The sequence below is a fragment of the Abramis brama genome, assembly GCF_963993115.1.
Source record: "Abramis brama genome assembly, chromosome: 20".
NCBI lineage: Eukaryota > Metazoa > Chordata > Actinopteri > Cypriniformes > Leuciscidae > Abramis > Abramis brama.
The window spans coordinates 8,092,478-8,103,368 of record NC_139982.1 but is presented as its reverse complement, the minus strand read 5'-3'; positions in this window follow the sequence as shown (position 1 = coordinate 8,103,368).

The window sequence follows — 10,891 nt, the reverse complement described above, 5'->3', positions numbered from 1 at the left end:
GGGGTGATGGAGGAACTCACGAGGTTAGCGGTTTTTTGGGTAACCAACGGAGCAAAAAAGACGCACGTATCCGCTCACGGAATGGCGTCGCAAGCCGACACACCTATTCCCTCTAATTACTGGCTGTAGCAAGTACTCGGAAGGAAACAGGTTCCACACGTAGGCTATAAAACCTAGCGAACGTGTTCGGTGTCGCCCAGCCCGCAGCTCTACAAATGTCTGTTAGCGAGGCGCCTTGTGCCAGAGCCCAGGAAGCGGCAACACTCCTAGGGCCCACCCTGGGACTCATAAGCCCTGGTGATAGCATCCACTAGCCAGTGGGCTAACCTCTGCTTGGAGACAGCCTTCCCCTTCTGCTGGCCTCCGTAACAAACAAAGAGCTGATCTGAGGTCCTGAAGCTTTGCGTTCTGTCTATATAAACCCGGAGGGCCCGGACGGGACAGAGAAAAGCTAAGGCTGGGTCTGCCTCCTCCTGGGGCAGCGCTTGCAGGTTCACCACCTGGTCCGCGAAGGGAGTGGTAGGAACCTTGGGCACATATCCGAGCTGGGGTCTCAATATAGCATGAGAAAGGCCAGGCCCGAACTCTAGGCACGATTCGTCGACCGAAAATGCCTGCAGATCCCCTACCCTCTTGAAGGAAGCCAATGCTAACAGGAGCGCTGTCTTAATGGACAGGTAATTAAGCTCTACTGTCGGCAAAGGCTGAAAAGGAGGACTTTGAAGCGCTCTAAGCACTAAAGTTAAGTCCCAAGAGGGTACAGGGTGCAAATTGCGAGGTGGATTTAACCTCCTAGCACCCTTAAGGAATCTGATGACCAGGTCGTGCTTCCCCACGGACTTACCTTCAACTACATCGTGATGTGCGGCTATTGCGGCAACATACACTTTGAGAGTGGAGGGAGACAGCCTTCGCTCCAACCCCTCTTGTAGGAAGGAGAGCACGACTCTGATCGGGCAAGTTCGTGGGTTCTCCCCGTGGGAAGAACACCAGCCGATGAACAGGTTCCACTTCAGAGCATAGAGGCGCCTCGTAGAGGGGGCTCTAGCTGAAGAGATGGTATCTACCACTGCCTGTGGCAGGCCATCTAGAACCTCCGCGTCCCGTCCAGGGACCAGACATGGAGTTTCCAAAGGTCTGGACGCGTGTGCACTAGGGTGCCCCTTCTCTGAGAAAGTAGGTCCTTCCTCAGAGGAATCGGCCAAGGAGGGGCTGTCGCGAGGAGCATGAGTTCTGGGAACCAAGTCCAGGTTGGCCAATACGGGGCCACCAAAAGGACCTGCTCCTCGTCCACCCTGACCTTGCACAGGGTCTGTGCAAGAAGGCTCACTGGGGAAAACGCATATTTGCATAGGTCCCGGGGCCAGCTGTGTGCCAGGGCATCCGTGCCGAGAGTTCCTTTGGTCAGGGAGTAATACCACTGGCAATGGGTCGTGTCCGGAGAGGCAAACAGGTCTACCTGTGCGGCTCCGAAGATTCGCCAAATCAGCTGGACCGCCTGAGGATGGAGTCGCCATTCTCCCGGAAGGGGAGGCTGACGTGAAAGCTCGTCGGCCACATGATTGAGCTCCCCGAGGACATGAACGGCACGAAGCGACCTCAGATGCTTCTGACTCCATAAGAGGAGGTGGGAGGCGAGTCGCGACATACGACGGGAGCGTAGACCACCTTGTCGGTTGATGTACGCAACGGTCGCAGTGCTGTCCGTACGGACCAGTACGTGCTTGTGTTTGAGAAAGCCCTTGAGGCGACACAAGGCTAAGCGTACTGCTTGCAACTCTAGGCAGTTGATGTGCCAATGCAGCTGGGGCCCCGTCCACAGACCCGAGACTGCATGCCCTTTGTACGTGGCCCCCCAGCCCTTGGCAGAAGCATCTGTGAATACCACAGCATGCCTGGAAACCTGGACTAGGGGCACTCCGGCCCGTAGGAACACAGGATCCGACCAAGGGGTGAAAGTTTTGCGACAGTGCGGGGTGAGTTTTACCCGGAGCGTGCCGCTCTGCCACGCCCACCTCGGGACTCGATCGTGAAGCCAGTGCTGGAGCGGTCTCATATGCAACAGACCGAGCGGCGTTACTGCGGCTGCGGCTGCCATATGCCCCAGGAGCCTCTGAAACTGTTTCAGTGGGACCGCTGACTTGCCTCGAAAAGACTTGAGGCAGTTGAGCACTGACTGGACGCGTTCCTCCGTGAGGCGCGCAGTCTGGGCATCCGAGTTCAGTTCCATACCGAGATAAGAGATCTTCTGCACGGGGCAGAGTTTGCTCTTGTCCCAGTTGACCCGAAGCCCCAACTGACTGAGGTGCCGGAGCACCATGTCCCTGTGATCGCACAACACATCTCGCGAGTGTGCCAGAATGAGCCAGTCGTCGAGATAGTTGAGAATGCGAACGCCTTGTTCTCTCATGGGAACAATGGCCGCCTCCGCGACTTTCGTGAAGACACGGGGCGACAGGGCCAGCCCGAAGGGTAGGACCTTGTACTGATATGCTCGACCCACGAAAGCAAACCGAAGAAATGGTCTGTGTTGGGGAAGAATCGAGACATGAAAGTACGCGTCCTTCAGGTCGATCACTGCAAACCAATCCCGGGGACGGATGCATTCGAAAATGCGTTTCTGCGTGAGCATCTTGAACGGGAGCTTGTACAGGGCCCGATTTAATACTCGCAGGTCCAGGATTGGCCGTAACCCACCGCCTTTCTTGGGTACAATGAAGTAAGGGCTGTAAAACCCTGACCTCATCTCGGCAGGAGGGACCGGCTCGATCGCGTCCTTCGCCAGCAGGACGTTGATCTCTTTCCGCAAGACCGGAGCATCCACTGGACGCACATGGGTGAAGTGGACGCCCCTGAACTTGGGAGGCCGGCGTGCAAACTGAATTGCATAGCCGAGCCGGATGGTGCGGATGAGCCAGCGCGACGGCCTCAAGAGCGCTAACCAGGCTCCGAGAGACCGCCGCAACGAGCCCACCCACACCGTCGGCGTACCCGCGGAGGGGCAGCGAGGTGGAAGGCAGGGACACGGCTCCGGTGGCATTGTAGCGGCCGAGAGCGGGGTCTGGGTGTGTGCTTGGACAACACCTACCTGCTTCCACCGGGGGACAGACGGCAGAGAAGACCCGAGAGTGTTCTGCTGCGGGCTGTCGCCTGGCGAGGGAAGGGGAGGAGACGAGGAGCGAGGCCCAAGGGCGGCTGCTGGTCTCCGTGCCTTCCCGCCCAGCGGCAGACAGGAGTGACGTGACCGAGGTGGCGCCACTGCTATCTGAGAGCTGGGAAGAGGGGACTGAGAGTGGCGAGACCCGAGGGTGGGGCACACTGACGTCCCACTCTCGAGCGGGAGAGACTGCATGTTCGGCAGTCCCAACCGTGAATGACCCAGAGGAGGAAGAAACTGCTCTTTTAATGAGGTTTTGGGTACCACCGACCGGCTGGTCGGCGGCGGAACAGAAACAAGAAAATTCAACAAAGGATTCTCCACCCGGCCCTCCTCCGGGGGAAGGAGTGGTGATGACACACACTCCTGAAGAGCAGACGTCACATACTCTGGGTCGCTCCTCTCAGGGTCGTTTCCCTTCCTTTTGCAGGGGGGAAACGAACTCCGAGCGGGCTGGTTTTAAGGCGCTTCTGGACCACCAGTGTGGACATCGTCTGACCGAAGGCCAGCGCTGTGACTAATCACGGTCAGTCATAAAGCGCAGCTCTACTCCGAGTCAGAACTACCCACGTGCACTAAATGTGCAGGGGTAGTGAGAGAGGAAAAACTTCTGCAGATTTAAGCATGTTTGGCTTGCCATATTGGCACCAAAATGCTTCCATACTGCTAAAATTTTTCACACCCATCCAGGCACTTTAGAACAGCCCAGGAAAGTGTGGCTGTCAAGTCTGAATCTTCAGCATGAGAACACACCATTATAGTAGGAACTCAGCATCATTTTCAGAGTATAACAGCCCTCTCTCCGATGTAGCGATCGACATCTGCCCTCCCCTGGGGCCCCGAATGAAATGCTTGGTCCCTCATGAGAAAGACCAGAATCCCATCCGAAAGCCTCAACGGCACACGGCACGCTGAGCGGCTCAAGCCTTTACGAGAAAGGGGAGACGAACAACGTGCCGACGTGGTCATGCACTCATGAGAGAACATGAACCACCCACGAATGCAGTCTCAACACACTGATTAGGCATGTGAAACAGTGATCGTGGCCGTCAACCAGGCATGCAAGACAGTGAACGTGGCCATCGTCTCGATGACACACGGCACGCTGGCGCTCAAGCCTTCAGGCAAGGCGAACAACGTGCCGACGTGGTCATGCTCTCATAAGAAAGCATAAACCACCCACGAACACAGTCTCAGCATGTTTGCGATGCGCTAGAGGAGTGGGAAGCTCGTGAGGGTCTTTCACCTGGCGAGACGTTCCGCACTGTAACCCCCAGATCACCAATGCTATTAGCCAAAGTAGTCCTCTTTTTTGAAAAGGAACTAGATGGGGAATAAGCAAAGGGACTCAACCTCGTAGAGGTACACGAGTCTCGATCGCGCATCTAGAGCGCCGAATGACGCGCGCTGGGTTGCCGTGACAACCCACGCTGTCAGCCGGCGCTCGACGGCACACGGCACGCTGAGCGGCTCGAGCCTTTTTAAAAAAGGGGAGACGAACAACGTGCCGACGTGGTCATGCACTCCTGAGAGAACATGAACCACCCACGAACGTAGTCTCACACACTGATTAGGCAACGAACGTGGCCGTCAAATGAGGACAGGAAACAATCACATCCAGAAACACACGAGTGAAACGTCATCCTGAAAAGGACGCGATCTTCACTCGTGTTGCTCTTTCAGGAAGAAATTACTCTCTTTATTGTGCTGAAGCACACAGGGACCCAACGCGGCGACACAGCGGGGAAACTGCAAGGCCGCTGTGCGCACTCAACCGTTTACCAGCTGTAAAAACAGCTTTTGAATTAACAGCGTGTAGACGCAGCCGGCAGACAGGAAAACGCGCGGTCGCTGAAACGCCGTCTCACCAACACAGAGAGGTCCCTTCCCGAAACAGCAGACTCGTAGAGCGTCAGATAAATACAATCTTAAAGCTCATTCACTCAGAGAGGACACAATCGGTCGGCTCCGAAGCTAAAAGCACTATGCAATGCGTTGCTTCCGCCTTTATACCCGCGCTGGTAGGCGGGCTGCGGAATGCAAGTCCTGCATGCCAATTTTCATTGGCTCGTTTAATTCACTCGTAGGCAATTGGTCTCCCTAGCGTGATCCCAATTCATCAGGGGAACTCCCCCGACGAGGCGTCGGAGTTCCCTGCTGACGAAAGGGAACTTGATTTACTATACAGTCTTATTTGCACATGCTTACATATTTTTCCAAGACTGTGTTATTTAATTTAAAAACCTAAGCTAGACTGAAATGTGCAATATTTCTACCGTATACCACATTGATATATATTCTGAATATTCTTTTTTGAAAAAAATCTGAAAAATGAAGATGTAACTAAACACATACACAAGTCTTAGTCTTTCAATTTCATCACCATCTATACAAAAGGAAATAATTTTGTACATTAATGTAAACATGATCCATGAGAAGTGATAAGTATTGAGAAACACATACATTCTAATTTAATTTAATTAGAATATAACATTCTAATCTTGTCGGATAACAGATTATGATCGGGTTACAAGCATCCCCTGTCAGTCAGGGGAAAAATGTAATGATGCCGAGTTTCAAGTGTAATTTAAGTCCAAAGGGAAACAATGTTTTTATTTTATTTTTATTACTGCCAATGTCTGAGAGACCACAACCCATAAGATTGGTCTTTCATTACAGAAAAGAGGGTCTCCACTTTGTTGCTAAAGTGAAAAATGTGTACCGTAATTGCTGCTAATATACAGTATCAAATCATGTTGTATCATTTTATAATTGTATTAAAATGTGTACCTTTTTAAAAAGAACGGCAACATGTTCAAAATTGAAACCAAAGGAATAAATATAAGCATTCCCCTGACTTACTGCTGCGGTCGCATTATATTTATCTAGAGTCTAGATCATGTACAGTTTAACTTGTGTGGTGACCTGCACTTGTTACCTTAAAGCAATATTTCTGCTCTATTCACCCCCGGCCAAAAACGATCACCTCAGTTTTGTCTTCATTTAAAGACAAAAAGTTTTGAGCAAGCCAAGATTTAACCTCATCTAAGCATAATGAAAGAGAAATTAATGAGAATTTAACAGTTAAAAAGATAATGCAAGTAATTTTCAAACTAAAGTAATACACTACACAACTGCGTGCAAAATGTAAAATATTGTTAAATACAACTATAACATTGTTTACAAACAAACCCTATAAACACTAAAAGGGCTTTATTATGCAAGCCAGGCCAGTAGTTCACTTTGTAAAAAAAAACAAAAAAAAAACGGCAAACACGTAATACTCATGACCATGTGAACACCTGATGATAAGTACACATGTGAACATGTTATTTACTTGTGCATGACCAGCCTGATCTCATGAACATGCATCTCTATAGCACGCATAGTTTATCGTGTAATGTTTTATGCGAAAATGAGTTTTTTACATGCATATGATACGCACTTTATTGCGTGTACACACACCCTACAGCACTAATCCTAACCAAACATATAATACATATTACATAATACACACCACTACTAAACCTACCCTAAACCCACCCATGCGTATCACATACACGTAAAAACTCATTTCCGCGTATAAATTGCACAATAAACACAATGGGCCCTATTTTAACGATCTGAAACGCAAGTGTCAAAGCGCAAAGCGCAAGTAACTTTGTGGGCGGATCTCGGCGCTGTTGCTATTTTCCCGGCGGGATAAATGACTCTTGCGCCCGGCGCAAATCTAAAAGGGGTTGATCTGAAGTAGCTTCATTATTCATAGGTGTGGTTTGGGCGTAACGTGAAATAAACCAATCAGAGCGTCATCTCACATTCCCTTTAAGAGCAGGCGCACTTGTTCTATAGCGGAGTCCTATTATAATGGCGGATTTGCCAGGCGCACGCGAGGAGCGGTTCACAGCCGAGGAGACCGACGTTCTCGTCAGGGACGTTGGGGATGGAGAAACACACCCAAATTAACTTTGGTTAAACATTAAACAGGCGTATGATAATTTGGGTAAATGTGTAAGCTAGATGTATGCTTTTATAATAAACTATCTATCTATCTATCTATCTATCTATCTATCTATCTATCTATCTATCGTAATAATGTATGATTTGCAAAAATGAGAACTGCTGCTTCTGTGTAGATGAGAGAATAAAAGTGTATGTTGTGCACACGCTACATTGATTATGGCCAAGCATGCGCCCTTAAAATAGCATATGAATAACATGCGCAACGCGCCACTGACTTTAAACTGTTTTTTTTTGGTCAGTGGCGCAATTGTTTTCTAAACCTGTAAAATAGCATGAGGGAACGTTTGCGCCGGAACACGCCTCCTCTTTGCACTGAACAGCCCCCGGGAGCGCAAGTGTATTTCTTAGTTAACCGACGTGCGTCTGTGGAGGGAAAAGTCCGCTTTGCGCGGGTGCAAAATAGGAATGATACATGCGTCGCTGTACAAAGTCAATTGCGCTGGGTGCGAGATAGGGCCCATTGTGTGCTATAGAGAAGCATTTAGTGTGACCGGGTTGGAATGACGTACCAATTTCACAAATTCCCGTTTATGTTGTTTACATGCAGATGGTAAAGGCATAATTTTCAAAACCTTGCACTTTAAAACTCGTTTTCAAAAGCTTGCATTGTCAGGCCCCCAAAATGGCATTTTCGTTGAAATGAACGGCCAAAACGTTTTCAGTTTTCAGTTGAAAATGATGTCGTGTAAACAGACCCTAAAGCGTTTATTATTTATTGCACTTTAGTTTTGTTAATTGTTCATTTAAGTTGGCCTATTTATTATATATACAGTTATATATACAGTTTTATTCTGGTTTACTGTGTTCACAGAAGCACTGCGGGTGCTTGATGTGACGGTGTGTGAATCCTCATGTTCTGTTGTTTATGCTGCTATTTGCACATGTAAGTCTACATGTTTGAGGTATTTGAATCAGTCACAGACTATTATCTATTCTAATTCCATTTAATTCTAATCTAACCTTCAAATCATGTCAGTTAACTGATCTGACTGGTTAACAAGCATCAGCTGTCAGTCAGAAAAGAAAATGTTAAATGAACATCCCTACTTCATATATTTCAACTGAACCAACTAAAAATGTTCAGTGCAGCTACATAACATTTTGAGATTGACCTCCAAAATCTTTAGAGTGTGTTTGTGATGGCAAGAAATGTACAAAGCAGCCAAACACGTATCGTTCTTTACCATCCAACTGGGGACGCGAAGTTCATTTTGATTAATAAAATCATTATTCACTGTATAAAGTATGCTTTACACTACACTAAATATAAGTCACCTGAAATTGTTACCTTAAAGAGCTATTTCTGTTTGATTAATCCCATAAACCCTAAAGGGACTGCATAACCAAGCATAGAAAGTATCTATGAAGAGAGAAAATAAGCTTTAAATAAGAGAAATAATATTATGAATGATAAAAGGCATAATATATCATATACTATATATATATATATTACATAATGAAGACAGACTTCACTGCCAGTTCACTTCACTGTTCACACACACACACACACACAGCTCCATTGCAGGCTATTGTGAGTCCCCACTTGTATAGGTAGAGATCGTTCAGAGTTGAGATTCTATCTTGGCATGTTTAAAAAATTTTCTTTTTGCATATTTGAAGTTATATTATGAAAAAAGACCTTACAAGAAAATTGTGTATTTCATTTTTGTTTCTTCAAAATGACCAGATGCAGCAAGTCAACTTAAAAGTTTTGAATTTGATCTTCAAGAAAGGTCCACTGTTGGATGGTAACGAGCGACACATGTTTGGTTGCATTTAAATTGAGCAATATTTCAAACACTTAATATCTCTGTACATCAACATCCTAGAAACAAAGGAAACAAAAAAAAATAAGGACATGTCTACTGAATTTATTACAGTAGAAATTATGTTTTAATTAATATGCAGCCAATACTATCAGTTGCAATATCTTAATAATATAATAATAATTACATTATAATTATAACATTGAGTTGCAGATCCCCTCTTGTGTGTGTGTGTGCAATGGCACATAACAATGAAAAGTAAATTGTTAGGGACTGCATAACCAAGCTTAGAAAGTATCTCTGAAGAGAGAGCGTTAAATAAGAAAAATAATATTATGAATGATATAAGAGGATATTCTCGCCTCTGATTTTGAAATGTTGCTGCCAGGCCGTCTGTATTTTTTACCCCGTTGTAGCAATAAATTATAGTTACAAAATAAAGACAGACTTAACTGTTCACACACACACACACACAGCTCCATTGCAGGCTATTGTGAGTCCCCACTTGTATAGGTAGAGATCGTTCAGAAAGTCCCCACTTGTATAGGTAGACATCGTTCAGAGTTGAGATTCCATCTTGGCATGTTTAAGTTTTTTTTTTTTTTTTGCGTATTTGAAGTTATATTATGAAAAAAGACCTTAAAAGAAAATTGTGTATTTCATTTTTGTTTCTTCAAAATGACCAGATGCAGCAAGTCAACTTAAAAGTTTTGAATTTGATCTTCAAGAAAGGTCCACTGTTGGATGGTAACGAGCGACACATGTTTGGTTGCATTTAAATTGAGCAATATTTCAAACACTGAATATCTCTGTACATCAACATCCTAGAAACAAAGGAAACAAAAAAAAAAATAAGGACATGTCTACTGAATTTATTACAGTAGAAATTATGTTTTAATTAATAGGCCACAACAGAGAATGAATTTCTTAAAGCAATAACTTTGCTGTAATGTCCATAACATAACGCTTCTGATGTTTTATAGTGCTTTTATTGAAAGTGTTATGATATTCTGTATTATTTGTTGGTATGGAACTGCTACTGAGGTACAGAAGAAATTATTAAGAAAAGTAGTAACAAGTAAATTGTTAGGGACTGCATAATCAAGCTTAGAAAGTATCTCTGAAGAGAGAGCGTTAAATAAGAAAATTAATATTATGAATGATAAGAGGATATTCTCGCCTTTGCTTTTGAAATGTTGCCGTCGGGCCGTCTGTATTTTTTACCCCGTTGTAGATTTAAATGGTCTTTCCTAAAAAGAAAATTTTTTATTTTTTTTTTGATAACTGATGGGTTATGTATATATATATATATATATATATATATATATATATATATTGTATATATAGTTACATAATGAAGGCAGACTTCGCTGCCAGTTCACTTCACTGTTCACACACACACAGCTCCATTGCAGCCTATGAGAGTCCCCACTTGTATAGGTAGAGATCGTTCAGAGTTTCAGGTCCCCACTTGGCATGTTTTTTTTAAAAATAAAAAAATGCATATTTGAAGTTATATTATGAAAAAGGAGCTTAAAAGAAAATTTTGTATGTCATTTTTGTTTCTTCAAAATGACCAGAAACACTAGTCCCCTCTTGGCCAGTGTAGAGCGATAGTCCCCTGTTAGGGACCGTTCGGTATTTATGGAAGGGGCCACCGGAGGAAAATAGGGGAGGGTCATGTCTTTTTATTCTTTGTTGAGGGGAGGGTCATCCAACTTTTTTTAGTCTAGGGGGAGGGTCACCCAACTTTTATATTCATGAAAACAGCAACATTTCAAAGTGGCTTGTTTGGTGCTATTTTGTTCCATTTAGCTCCATGTTGATCTCGCGTTATCAGCCCCCCTTCGATATCAGATGGGTCTGACCCAACAAAAATCCAGTTTGGCGCTGTTTGACAGTGCGCGCGCACTTCAGTTCGCGCTTAGAAAAAGTGCATAATGTC